This window comes from Mesocricetus auratus, unplaced genomic scaffold, assembly GCF_017639785.1.
Source record: "Mesocricetus auratus isolate SY011 unplaced genomic scaffold, BCM_Maur_2.0 Super-Scaffold_100019, whole genome shotgun sequence".
Taxonomy (NCBI): domain Eukaryota; kingdom Metazoa; phylum Chordata; class Mammalia; order Rodentia; family Cricetidae; genus Mesocricetus; species Mesocricetus auratus.
The window spans coordinates 18,983,165-18,998,194 of record NW_024429200.1 but is presented as its reverse complement, the minus strand read 5'-3'; the positions used below and the strand labels follow the sequence as shown (position 1 = coordinate 18,998,194).

Below are 15,030 nucleotides of genomic sequence, written 5' to 3'. Positions count from 1 at the left end.
TTTATGATTACATCATTGGGCTGGTTATTTTTGTTTTGCTTTGTCAACTTGACACAGATCAGGGTCACCTGGGAAGGGGAAACTTTAACTGAGAAAATGTCTATATCAGATTGGCCTGCATTGTAGGCAAAACTGTGGGACATTTTGTTCCTTAGTGCTTGATGTGGCCCAGACCACTGCTGGCTAGTGCCAACACAGGTGGGCTAGGCCGTTCTGGTTTATACAGGAAAGCAGCCTGATCATGAAGAGCAGCACTCCTACGTGGCTTCTGCTGCAGTTCCTGCCCTGTGTTCTTGCCTTGACTTCCAAGCTGTGTGGTGAAACAAGCCTTCTCCTCACAGAATTGCTCTTGGTCATAGTGGTTTATCACAGCAACAGGAGGCAAGCTAGAGCATTTATTCTGTTCTCCAAATTTTGCTTTTCCTCTCTGAAATCATCTCACTGTGTTCAAGGCAGGACATGCAATTAAGTTCTATCTTCATTGTATCAGGAATTTTGGAGAAAAATCGCTACCTCCAGTTACTACACAGTCCCCAGAGTGGAACATTTGTCAGAAGGGAAGTAAGCCTCCACAGATGAAATGAGTCTTCCCAGATAACATTATAGCCTACCTTAGAACTCATTGGTGAGAGTACCTCCAATTTCTTGTTTTAAAACCATTAGTGCTTGTACCCCCAGGAAGTGTTTTACTTCATAATTAAAATTTATATCTGCATGACTTCATTTCTGTATTTATTAATTTATGTATTGGCAGAGTCAGGAAACATGGCACACTGTTACCCACAGGCTTTTCTGTGGAGTTTTGCCTCCATGTCATGTGTCAGCCTGGCAGGCATGTCTCACTATACTGAGGGAAGTCTCCTCTCCACTAACCAGGGATTATATGGAAACAAATCAGTAATTTTTCTTTAAATTTAAGATACATTTCCAAAGTATAGAGTGAGTGAATTTTGTTCTCTGTGTGTCCTTTCACAGCACAATATGGCTGAATGCATAGTTTCTGGCTCATTTATTTATTTATTTTTAAGCTAAAGCCTCAAATTCCCTGAGTAGCCAATACTGTCCTTGAATTTATATTCCCCATGCCTAACTCACAAGTGCTTCAAGTTTTAGGTGTGTGCCATCACTCCTGGCTTAAAGTCCCCACCTCACCCCAATCTACCTCCTCTGCAGGGATAGGAACTGTACCAGAGCCTTGGTATGCTAAGAAAGTGCCCTACCATTTAGCTACACCTCTAGATAGCTTGTTATTTTGTAAAACATAATGTGGGCCTGGGGAGAGGACTCAGTCAGTAAACTGTTGTCTTATAAGAATGCATACCTGAGTTTGGTTCCCATTATCTATGTCTTGCCAGTTCAGTAAGCTCCAGATTCCATCAGAGACCCTGCCTCACAATAAAGTAAAGAGTGATTGGGGAAGACACGTGATGTTGGCCTCTGCCGTCTGTGTACACACATGCACACACCCCTGCACATACATATACACACTCAAGTAAATAAGTAATAAACAAAAAGCGTGTTCTTCTGAGCTAAGTAAAACTGTTGTTTCCACCACTAAATGTTAATAAACACTAGAGTTCCTTTAGTTAAGATAATCGCCACCCCAAATTATCTGCCTTTTGAGCATAGCTTCCAGGTTTTAGCATGTTGCTGTTGTTGCTTTCCCACTGTAATTTGTGTGTAAGAATGGTTGATTCAGAATAAAAGTCTTTTAGTATTATGGAAAACAAAAGGACAGCACAGCAGTGAATGGCTGTTTGTTGTATGGAACGCACACACACACACACACACACACACACACACACTCCTCAAGGAAGTCTACTACGTTATTCTTTCCTAGGTTCCTAAAATTAGGAAGTATTTTCTGCCTTCTTTAGTTTGAAACTCTCTCTTGTGCTCATTTTCTATTTATCTCCTAACCAGATAGTTTTGTGGAGTCTTTTCTCCTACCATGTTATTTTTCCTAAGCTGAAGATGATCTTTTTAAGTGTCTAGCTTTAAAAACATGTACCTGTAGCATTGTTTTCTGATTTGAATTTTATGAACAGTAGCTTTTGTGGCACTTTTGTCTATGAATATACAAAATATAATATAAACTTATTCACAGACTGAAACTAATTGAATATTCAATAGTGAGTGCAGACTGGGTAATAACAGCCTAGTACTTAGTGTATGGGGCCATTCAAGGTTGGGATGGGCTGAGGACAGCGTGTGTGGCTCTACTCCCTTACTCGGGAGACAGGCATGATTGTGAATCTGAGGCCAGCTGGGTTGGTAACACACTGTCTCAAAAAGAAAATCATGAAAATAAGATAATGCTCATGGAACATTAACTCACTGCTGAGTCCACTGAGCTACAGAAGACACATCAAAACTGTGGGGCACACAGAGTACTGGTCAGTCTCAGCGGGTCACAAACAAAATTAATAAACATGTCCTGGCCGGGCATTGGTGGCACACGCCTTTAATCCCAGCACTCGGGAGGCAGAGGCAGGCGGATCTCTGTGAGTTCAAGACCAGCCTGGTCTACAAGAGCTAGGTTCCAGGACAGCCTCCAAAGCAACAGAGAAACACTGTCTCAAAAAATAAAATAAAATAAAAATAGACCTGTCCTGCGAGGAGGGGGGCTGACAGAATGATAGGGAGATAGGTGACAGTGGGTGCTATGTACTGCATTCACGTGCAAAGTTGTCTAAAGCCAATTTGGTCAACAGAAAACATCATGAAAATAAGATGGTGCATATGAAATTTTTAGCAGAGTGCTTGCAATATTAAAGTGTTCAATTAGCAGCTATTATTTTTGGAGGAAAAACAAACAGAAACACAAAATTAAACATAATCCTACATAATATATTCCGTTTGCAGCCAAAATAGCCCGCACTGTTTTAGATTCTGTATTATTTAGAGGCTAATGAAAGTTTGAAAGCGGAGACTTTCAGCTTTGCTACTAGTTAGCAATATGAATTACTTAATTTTATGGAAACTTTTTGGCACTGCTTTGCTTTTGTTTTCAAATCTTTAAGTGTGGATAGTTGGGCCTATTTCATAATTTAGTTTTTAAAATCTGGTGGATTATATGTGCATATATAACATTTGATTAAAAATAAAACTTGCGGTGTATTATACCCAGCACATATGCTTAACACCTGGTGGCTGGACCACGCCTATTTTTGAAAAATTGAGCAGTAGTCTCACATTACTCAGTTTTTTTTCTCTTTTTATGATTGATTATCACAAGAATTTTATGATTCTGGGAAAAACTCTGAAAGGTGTGAGATTTGGCCTACTCCTCAGCTCACAAGACACGTCGCACACTTTCGTGGATATTGTCGGGATGATACAAGATGCCTATGTCAGAAAGAAATGAAGTTGGTATTCGCAGAATTAATAGTATGAGCAATGCCCAGCGTTTGTATCCGTTCAACTTTAGTTCACCATCGTATGACTGGGTGACACCTAATAAATGCCTCGGTTTGCATTCCAGGCGAGGAACTTTGGACTTAAGAGGGTTTGTACATTTTCTAACAGACAGTGCACTGAGCTGGTAGAGTGCTCTCCTACATCCATGGAGCTTAGCTTCAGTCTCCAGCACTGCATGGACACAGGCATGTTGGTGCTTGCCTGGAATCCTAGAGGTGGAGGCAGGAAGAGGAGGGAGGGTGCAGGTCATCTTTGACTACTGAAGGAGCTAAGGACAGCCTGGGCTACTTTAGACACAAAACCAAACTTTCCCTCTTTCCTAGAGGTATCATTTCTGCCTCCCAAGACTATCCATTATATAAATATCTTTGAAAAGACAGTTTGGAAGAAAAATTGTTAATGTGTCTGTAAAATGTGCCAAAGAGAAGTGTCTCCATCAGTTTTGGAGATCCATGACAAGGTCTCACTCTGAAGGGTAATCAGTAACTAGTGTAATACCTTTTGTTGCTTCTGTCTGTTAGTCTGTAAGAATATTGAATTTGGAAGTTGTCAGTTAATCCGGTGATTCCACAGGGATTCGCTGTCTAGCTTTGTCTTCAAAAAGATGTAGATAGCAAGATGCTAAGAGGAGTGATGGACGAATGGGTGGATGCATTTGGGACTCAGACAAGTGAAAGAGGGCCAAGTTCTGGCCAGAAGCAGAAGTCTGGTCAGAGATAACTTGCAGGGCTCACAGGGTGTGTTCCTTCTCCAGACAGCATCTACCCGACCTTACACTTATGACTCACATGGGAGGGCACACACCCATGGAAAGTTTTCTAGCTAGCAAAAAGATTTATTTTTGTCTTGCCATTTAATACTTTGCCTTTTGTGGGGGGAAGTTTTTATAGTATTTAGTTGACTCAGCTTGTTGTTTGTGCCTTTTATGAGCTTTTTTTTGATAAAAGGAATTGCTTTCCCATATTTGAACTACAAAAACATTAACATAAGAGGACTGTTCTGCAGGGCTGTGAGTTCTTTATATCCCTTTTACTACAGTGTCACCATCCAAGAAGCCCTGGTTTGGAGTGTGCCAAGGTTTTTGTTTTGTTTCGAGTATTATTCATTCTTTCAAGTAATTTGTGTATTAGGTCTGAGTCCTAGCTTTTGTATGAACTTTTGAAAAGAGACCAAGATATCCACTCAGCGATAACACGTGGGTCATTTTAGGACCCACATTCCCACATCCTTATTGCTATTTTAAATAACATGTCAGTTCCCTAAAAGAATGAAAAAAAGAAAGAAAAAACTATAATAAATAAATTTTAATACTTTTGCTACACACAAGCAGAATATATCTTTATAAAATTCTAATTATTAATTATAAAATATAAGATATATCATTAATATAGCATGATTGAAGTTATTTGTAGCACTGACTGATAATGTATATGTATGAAATATATTCCAGGTCTAATATTTCCAAAATTTGCTTTTCTCGAATTCTGACAAATCCTGATACTTTCTTCTGTGTTTTTTGTGAACTTCTTGATCAGCAGTTCTCAACCTGTGGACTGCAACCCCTTTGAGAGGTTGAATAACCCTTTCACAGAAGTAGCCCAAGACCATTGGAAAACACAGATATTTACATTATCATTCATAACAGTAGCATAATTACAGTTATGAAGTAGCAATGAAAATCATTTTGTGGTTAGGGGTCGCCACAACATGAGGAACTGTATTAAAGGGTCACAGCATTAGGAAGGTTGAGAACCACTGGTCTTGAGGCTTTTCTAACTCAAAAAATCGTTGCCTTCTATGCTGCATGTGATTATACTTCTGATGCAAGATTTTCCTCCAAGTAAAACTCTCACTTCTTTAGTGTGACTAGAACAAGGTGATAGCAGACAGTAAGCCAATGAAACTAATTGACACTAAATCACATCTTTACTCCAGTCATAAGTCTCTTAGATATATTTGCATTTTTATAAAAGAAGTTCACAAACTCAATGAATGTCTAACTGGCAGACTCTCTAGAAGTACATTTGAATTTCCATTCAGTTCTTCCCTGGCCACCATTCCCAAAGCTTATAGGAACCATCTACCTTTCTCCATCTCCACAGTGACCAGTTCAAAGCTCTCATATTCTATCTGAAGTCCAGCTCAGTATCTACCTTATAGCAAGAGAGACTTTATCCCACATAGTTATAAAGAGATAAGTCAAGCCTGGTAGGTAGGTTTATGGAAGAGTATGTATTAAGGGTCAGGCAACTGTCTCTTCAGTGCTGACTCCATCTAGGGGGGATTATCTAGAACATCACTCACACACTCAAATGCATACAGGGGCCTGGCATTTGCCATAACAAATGCATATGATTGAGAAGCCAGATAACTTGCATACCTCTTCAGGATTCTGCCTGGTCTAGAATGGGACATTGCTGAGGACAGGAAATTGCAAAGCTGCTGTGTCTCTGAGTAGAACTGTAATGCTAGAAGTTCCTTCATAAATCTTCTCTGTAAAACCAGTGATCACTGGATTCCCTCCAGCGGCCCCATCCTCCTTTGTCCTCGGTACCACACACCCCTCTACTCTCTGCTCCCTCCGCCCCACCATGTCTGTACATTCCCCCAAGTCCCTAGTGAGCTCAGCTTCTGTTTATCTCTAAAACCAAACTCTGATAGTCATCAAATTGATGAAGTTGGGTTTTCTACTAAAACCTTAGTTCTGATGTTGGGAAGGGGACTTTCAAGTTTCTTGCTACTCTGTCTTCTGGCTGTCAATCAATGTTTAGATCTTTCACCATACTGCATAAGAAAGTTATCCCTGGGTTTACTTATTCCTCCAAACTGGGTTTTCTTGTGAATTCTGACATCTGTATGGATAGACGCCCCTGTCATCATCCTAGGCTCCCAACTATCTAAGATCATCATGTCCATGGCCTTCATTTTATTTACCTTTAGTTTTTCATCTCCCCGGCTTTCCTTGATGACTTGCATCAGTAGAGTTGATAATTTGGAAGTTCCAGCTAATTCTGCACCTTGGAATCCTAGCCTTTTGGGTTTCTGCATTTCTGCACCCACTGAGTCCAGATGTGGATGCTGGAATACAGACAGCACCTGACTGAATAACACTCATGGTACTTTCAAGTTTTCAACTTTCAAGTACATGTCATTTCCTTGTCATAACCTTTTCCTGTCTAACCTGGACCACTGTCAGTCACCAGAATTACTGCCCCACAGTTGTTGTAACATTTGTATTGCTCTTCCACACATGTCCTGAGGCCACCAAACTCCTATATCAAGGCCTTTTCTGCTCCTATACAAAAGCACAGGAGAAAATCACCTGAGTGTGCTGTATCTATTCCAAGAGTATCTTCCTCCCCTTACTAAAATGGAAAACCATCATATTACTCCTGGAATTTAAAATCACCTGCAACTATCACCATTTAAGTTGATCATTACATCCAGAACAGCCTCTTCCATTACCCAGTTACCCTTTTAAATGTTTGAAAAATACAGGTTGAAGCAAATGTCTTAGTGTAATTTTGCTGTGCAGACACCACAGCAACTCTTATAAAGGAAAATATTTAATTAATTGGGATTAGCTTACAGTTTCTGAGGTTTGGTCCATTATCATCATGGCAGGAAGCATGGCAGCATGCAGGTAGACATGGTTCTGGAGAAGGAGCTGAGTATTCTACATCTGGATCAGTAGACAGCAGGAAGAAAGAAAGAGACACTGGGCCTGGCTTGAGCTTCTGAAACCTCCAAGCCCACTCCCAGTGACACACTTCTTCCAACAAGGACACACCTACTCTAACTAGACCACATGTCCTGATCCTTTCAAATAATGCCACTCCCTATAAGCCTATGGGGGCTGTTTTCATTCAAGCCACCACACCAAGCTACTAGCACTCACTGTAAAGAAGAATCACAAGAATGCTATCTGTGTGAAGGCAAGTGGAAATGAATTGGAGTTCTTGGATGTCCATTGTAGAGAAGGTCCTTTGCTCTACAGTCAAAACATTTACCAAAGAAAAGCTACTGGAGTATGCTGACAGTATGGCTGTCGTTTGTGAAAGAGGGTCTCCTCGGGGTTTTGCCTGCTGTCAGCTGGACTACGAAATTAGACAGACAATTTGATTGGAACAATACTTTGTCTTTTGAGAAAGGCTTGGGAAAATCCAAATGACAGGCTGAGGACATGTTCTTTTTCAAATTGAACTTATTTCAATGAAACAACTGTATAAAGAAAAGAATGACTGTCTCAGAGTCACTGACTTGGTGACGCTCACTAGGAACATTTATGCATTTGCATGTTTTTAGGTTTAAACTATAATTTCTTTAGATATTGATTTGAGATTGTTCTCAGAGTGAAGCCTATCTAATTCCTGGATACATATTTGCATAAACTTACAGCTCTGTTCCTATTATGCCTTGTGAAATATTCCAGTGGGGACAGTGTGTCCTCACTGTGTTTGCATCTCCACAGCAGGACTGAGATTCCCTGAAGGTGGAATCTTAGTTCAGTACTAAACTTTAGTGCAAGATTGTCATCCCTAGTATGTACAAGATGCTTAATCTTTATCATTAGCCTGACTGGAGGTCTGTGAGGACGTTTTCAGAAAGGCTTAGTAAGCAGGGAGGATCCACTCTGCATGTGGGTTCCACCTTCTGGATGCTGGGACTCCATCCTGAATGAAAAGGAGGAAGGCATCTGGGTACCAGCAATTGTCTCTTTGTGCTTCCTTATTGTTGGTGCAATGTGACCGGCCACCTAATCCTCCTTCTGCTACACTATGCACTGCATCCTCGAACTGTGAGCCGAAGGAAACCTGCCCTTACATTGCATTTGTGAGCAATTTTGTCACAGCCATGGGAGAAGGATCCAATTCAATGTTATAATCACTACTGTTTTGGGATGTTAAAGAGTAACGGAAATAGAAAGGTTGTTAGTAGAGAGTGTTGGAGTTATGGGGAGAGAGCGCTACCATCAGAGGGGCTTGCCAAGGCACAGACTGACTTGTCCAGTTACTCACTGTGATGTAAGTATTGATCTAACGCTATGCATCAAAGACCAAGAACCGGAGAAGTAGAGAGCACGTCTCGTTCCTTGAAGTTGTAGCCATTTATAATAAGACATTTGCATCAGTAAAAGAATTAGAAACCTGCTAGATTGCTATCAGTGAGTATGCTGTGAAGCTGTGAATAAATCTCCTGGGATAGAGGCCTCTTCTTGGTGATGTTCCAGGTAGCCAAAGGATTTTTATTACCTCACCGCTATGAAAAATGACACGAGGAACACCTTCTCGGGTCCCTGGTTCATCTTCATGCATGCAGGTTGGAGATGGATGCCTAATTCTCTCAGGCAGGCTTGCAGTTTGTCCTGTCTTCATCTACATTCTCATTGTTTCTTTTGAGGGAAGGCTAAGCCCTGACTGCTCAAGGATGGAGCAGGACGTCAACGGGGAGAAGCCTCTCTCTGTACTTCTCCAAGGATGCTTCGGTTCTTCTCATAGGTTAGTTCTCTAGGCAGTTTCTTCTCAGTGTTTATGCATTCAAGCTGGAGGAAATAAATCTGCCACTGTGGATAACTGTTGTGTTTGAGCTTCTTTTATGCATCTGTCACACAAAAGAAAGTGAGGAAGTGTGAGATACATCTCATAAACCTAGACCAGAAAGAAAATGCCTCTGTTTGGATCTCAGTGGACTTTGGCGGGTATTTTTTATTTAGATCTAAGCATTAAAAACAAAACACATACACACACACACACACACACACACACACACACACATGAAACAGCAAAACTGAAGTCTCACTACAGAAAGAAATGTAGTTGTTTTGACTAATGACGGTCACACCTTCGTTCCCGTTTTCTTCTTTATACTTTCTTGGTGACCCAGAGATGCTTTTCTGGTCTCTCTTCCTTAGACTGCCTATTCTTCATGTCTCTGTTTATCTAGATCACACCAGGAAATGTGATTTCTCTTTGCATGTGCATTGTCAACACTTATTATCCCTTATACTTGTCTGACATTTGAAAGTCAATGCAATGTTGTCTACTATTGTGTCATGAAAAGGATTAATACAAGCTAAAATACATGGTTGTTAACTAGTAAATCCAAGGTAGATGTGCCTTTAGGACACAGTCACAAGCGCTCTCTCTCTCTCTCTCTCTCTCTCCTCAAAGTTTAGAAATATGGTTCCTCTGTATCCCCAATGTGAGTGATCATAGTCTGCCAGTCACCTAGATCAACACTATACCCGAGAGAATAGCTCCTGTTAGTGGTGTCGTAGATACAATTTTGTTAGTAGTTATAAAGCAAAGCAAAGGACTACAGACTTCGTGGTTTATGCTGCAGTAATTTATTACTCCTACTGCTATAGGCAAGTTCACAGTTACTGTATCAGGTCATGTGGATTCTTGTGAGGCTTTTCCTTGACTTGCAAATGACACCTTCCTACTGTATCTTCAGACTGTCTTCTAATTTCCTCTTCTCATGACACCAGCTCATCGCATTAGAGCAGTGGTTCTCAACCTGTGGGCTGCAACCCCCTTGGGAGCTGAATGGCCCTTTCACAGTGATGGCCTAAGACCATCTGCATGTTAGACATTTACATTACGATTATGTAATTACAGTTATGGAGTAGCAATGAAAATAATTTTATGGTTGGGGCCACCACAGCACAACATACTATATTAAAGGGTCACAGTATTAGGAAGGTTAAGAACCACTGCATTTAGGGGATATCCTAATGACCTTATTTGATCTTATACCTGGTAGTCTTTATATCCAAATCCGGCCATGTTCCTAGGTTCCTGGTTAGGACTTCAATTTTAAGGGGGAAATACATGGGTGGAGAAGTCAGGGCATTGTGATTGATCATTGCCCTGAATCCACACAGGGGATTCAGGAAATAGCAAACGACATCTGTGTTTGGTAAGTATGCGTGGATTGGTTATGGGAAAGTCCACAGAACTCTTCAGGCAGAACCAACACCAAGTCATTTTACAGCGAGGGAACGTCACTCCTTCCTTCATCTGAACACCAAGAGTTGCATGCTGTCCAAGGCTACCTAGCTGCTGTGTCTGACTGGCACGGAGGCCTACCTTTCTGGGTCATGCAAAGTTCTTAAACTTCAGCTCTCTCACACGTATTCTCTGAACTTCTCTTTTTGGGGCTAATCTTTCTTCCTTCAAACGTACAGTTTTCCATGGGAAACAGTGCAACCCAAATTATCTGTTGGTGAGAATTTCAGATGCAACTGCAAGAAGGAAGAACCCCATGGAAACTGTTGAATTATGAAAATATTCTGACCACACACACTGCCTGACCAATGTATAAGACAGCCTCAGGGAGGAACTGTGTATATCTATATTAACTAATGACAGCCAAAATCATATAAGAATTATTTGAAAAAATGATAGCAGCCTTGCTTCGTTTCCTTGAAAATATGGAAAATACTGTAGTCTATTATTTGGGAACTGTGTGCATATGTGCACACAATGACAATTAATGAAAACTGAAGCCACAAATTTGAAAGGGAGGAAGGGAGGGAGGGAAGGAGGGAGAGAAGGTGTCAATAGTGTTGGGAGATATACTATGTTGAATTTTAAATCATTCACTCCCCCACCCTTTCTCTTGTCAGATATTTGCTGACAATAATATTGCAAGCGTTATGAAAGAAAAATGGTGGTAATAAGTTTGAGGTGTTCAAGAGTTTCTTCATCCATTTTCACAGCAGTCCAGACCAGTACACAGACTTGACTATATCATCAACGTTAGAAAATAATCGTCCATTAATGTGAGGCATTAGCTGACGTGTGCATAACTTCCTGGGCTGTGGGCTGCACTACATTGCTCGCGGGATGACGTTCGTTATGACTCATCTCCAGAACACTGCTTTGTAGGTCATCGGTTTGATAATACACATTTATTAAGACTAACACATCTACTACATCGTAGCAGGCATTTAGTCTTTCCTAACCTGACGCGTCCCGCTGACGAATAATCTTGATGGAGACTGAAAATGAAAGTTCAGCAAAGTGACAGGGAAGTGAAACGCATTCAGATTCCTACCCGGAATCAGAGTCTTTCATTTTCAGTTGAGGTTGTGATTAGAAAGGGCACCTGTCCTGGCAGAAATGTAATTAGCTGAATAATGGAGTAGCTTTGGAAGATGTTTTCACCTTTGATGACGGGGTAGACACACTCCTGTCGAGAGAGGCACAGACTCAAACATCTTTCAAACCCTGTGAGTCATTGCATTAACTTTTGAGACCATTTTTACAAAACAAACAAACAAAAAAAAAACTGCTCCTAGCGACATCTAGTGGTGGAATGGAAACGTTCTCTTTTCACGGCCTTCATTTTTTTTTTCCTTTTTTTTTTTTTTTTAAATTTTATTTTCCAGTTTAAATTTAGATAAGAATCAAGGTTGCTTCACAAGTCAGTTCCAGGTCCCTCTCCCATTCCCTCCCTTCCTCCCGTGCCCTCCCCTCCCCCCCCCCCCCCGTTATCCTCTCATTTCTCCAGGGAGGGTGAGGCCCTCCATGGGGGTGTCCATAGTGTGTCATTTCATATAGGGCAGGGCCTAGACCCTTTCCCAAGAGTTCTGGGTGAGAGTGCTCCTCACATTGTTCTATTGGAGTCCAAAGTCCGTGTGTAAACTTGGGATGGGTACTGATCTGCTGCCCAAGGCTCAATAGATTCCCTAGGCCTCTTCACTGACACCCAGATTCAGGGGGTCTTGATCAGTCCCATGCTGGCTTCCCAGGCTAATGCCTGGGATTCAAGAGTTAACCTTTGTCTGGTCAGCTGTTTCTGGGGGTTAAACCAGCCCAGTCTTAATTCCTTTGATCATCAGTCCTCCCTCTCTGTTACTGGCTTTCTTGAGTTCAGCTCAGTACTTAACCAAGGGAGTCTGCCTCTTCTTCGATCAGCCACTAAATAAAGTTTCTGTTTCCCAGACCCTCTGGCCATAGGATTGTAGGCTGGCACTCCCCAGATCTATGTCTAAAATCCATATATGAGAGAGTACATGCCATGTTTCTCTTTTTGTGACTGGGCCTTCATTTTTACTGAAGGCATTAATGCGAAGTGAGCCCCTTGCATACAGTCAGTTCGTATGCAAATGTGTAGCATCCCAAAAGGACAAAGCAAGGAATTCAACCATCTTGAGCAAGGGAGACTGCTGTGGCCTATTTGTCCGAACCTTTTTCTGTGAGAATGTAAGCGGTGACAGGAATTCTAACCACAGGGAGTCACAAACAGGGAGTCCTGGGATCCACAGAGGGGAGAGGCCTCACCTCATTCAGGGTTCACTTCGCTGCTGAGGGAGTCCGGGTAAAATAGTCCACTTACCTCTCTTTTAGACTTACAAAGTGGGAACAATTTCATAGAGCTGTTCCTTCTTCATATAGTTTTTATAAAGATGCTTTGTATGACAAGCTCTATTATAAACCCGTCCAAGCTGCACATGAGGTGTCATAGTTACTGTTCTGTTGCTGGGAGGAGACACCACAGCCCAGGCAACTCATAGAATAAAGCATTTAATTGGGACTGGCTGACAATGTCAGGTTAGTCAGTGGTCATCTTGTTGGCTATGAGCATGGCAGCTCGCAGGCAGGCATGGTGCTGAGAGCTTACTTCCTGATCCACAGGTGGGCAGATAGACAGAGAGAGATACTCTGGGCCCCCGCATGGGCTTTTGGACTCTCAAAACCCACCCCTAGTGACACATCTCTAAGGGGGTCACACCTCTTCATCCTTCCCAATGGGGAGCAACCATTCAAACGCATGAGCATATGGGGACCATTCTCATTCAAATGACCACATAAGGTATTGCTTCTCTATTGTTTAAGATATCCACAAACTGATTTGTAGAGGAAAACAAAAGAAGGCTTTCAGTTTCTCTCCACACACACGTACATGTCACACACATATATTAGAGAAATGGACAGTTTACTGTGACTTCAAGTTGGAGATTAATCACAACCACCAAGCTGAGTTAGTAGTAATTATTATTATGAGGCTTGTTTTATAGTTAATTTGGTGGAACTTTATAAGGATTCATATCCCAGGATAATTTTATAGATAAGTTACCCTAAAATAATAATGGGAGGTAACATTAAATTATTACTTATACATCAGACACTGACTGTATCTAGTCCTTCAGTAGCCCCATATAATTATTTATGGGGCGGGTGCATTTGTGTTAAGATCCTTATCATTCTATCATTCCATTATACTGGATTTTTAAACTGATAACAAAACTAAGGAAGCATCTATTTTGAAGAATCTATTGTGACTGGGCCTAATAAATTACATTTATCTACTCCTCCTGCTTTTATTATTTCATCAGCTAACATAATCCCCTTGATTTAGTGCTCATCAGTATCTGTGAGTAAGCAGAGCAATGTGTGTTTACAGAAGATGGTTTTACTTTGTGCTGTTCCTGCTTTGACAGGAGACTCGAGGGCAGATCAGAATTGCTAGTCTTGGGAGAGCACGGAGTCCAGTGTTCCCTTTGGATTAGGAAATTCCCTTATGGGGTCCCCTTCATGCTTTTCTCTGTTACCCCCTTTCTTGTGTGTCTACACTAGATTCAACTCCGCAAGCTCTCAATAGCTCTGTTAGGCAAAAGGAAAATCTACCGTGGCAAACTTCATACTGTATCACATACTTGGAGTCATGGCTGAGTTATATAAGAGGGCAGACACCAGCTTCAGGTCTGGGCTTCTAGGATTGCTCAGAAAGGCCCCAGAATTAGCTGCTGTGGCATCTTAACGTTGTTTTTCTGGTTTCATTGGAGGAGTCTATGATGCCTTCTAGAATTAGCTGACGTGCTGCTAAATTGGTTTGCAAAGCACAAATATGAGAGGGTGGACTAATGGATATGAGTGGAGCCAAATTATGTTTTATAGGAAATGTATGATTTGGGGGGAATTAATGATTTGTGGAAATAGTTTTTAGAGTTGGAGTTTGCCTTAACTTGATTATTAGCTGCTACAAGATAGAGCCAGGCTCTTTCTGTGCAAACAAATCCCATCTGGGTGAGTTTCTCACCTTCTCTGTGCTTCAGTCTTCTGTCTAGAATAAAGGGAAGATTACAGTTTTCTTGTAGATGTGATTGTTGTTTTTATTTTTATTTTTATTTTAGACAGGATCTTACCATGCATCCCTGTCAGGCCTGAATTCAGTATGTGAACCATACTGGCCTTGAGCTTGCAAAAAACTTCCTCCCACTGCCTACTGAATGCTGCAATTATGGACCTACACTACCATTCCCAGCATAGTATTTTTAGGAGAATAGACTGGATTCATATATTCATAGATTGGAATACTTCATGTTATATGTGCATATAATGAGAAACTTATAGGCATTAAATATGATTTTTTTAAAATAACTTGCTTAGAAGTTGTCTTTGTCAGTGTTCTATTGGGGACTGGTTATAGTTTCATAGGGTCAGTCCATTATCATCATGATGGGGTCATGGCGGGAGCATGGCAGCACTCATGATCCTGGAGAAGTAGCTGAGAGCCGCATCCTGTTACACAGGCAGATAGAGTGGAGTAGGCATTTGAAACCTCACAGCTCACCCCCAGTGACACACTTCCTCCAACAAG

General features: G+C 41.3%; 1 protein-coding gene across 2 annotated transcripts in view; it reads left to right on the top strand.

The window, feature by feature from the left end:
* Cped1 (cadherin like and PC-esterase domain containing 1) overlaps positions 1 to 15,030 on the top strand; it is a 258,430-nt gene that overhangs the window by 68,240 nt on the left and 175,160 nt on the right. The window lies entirely within an intron of this gene.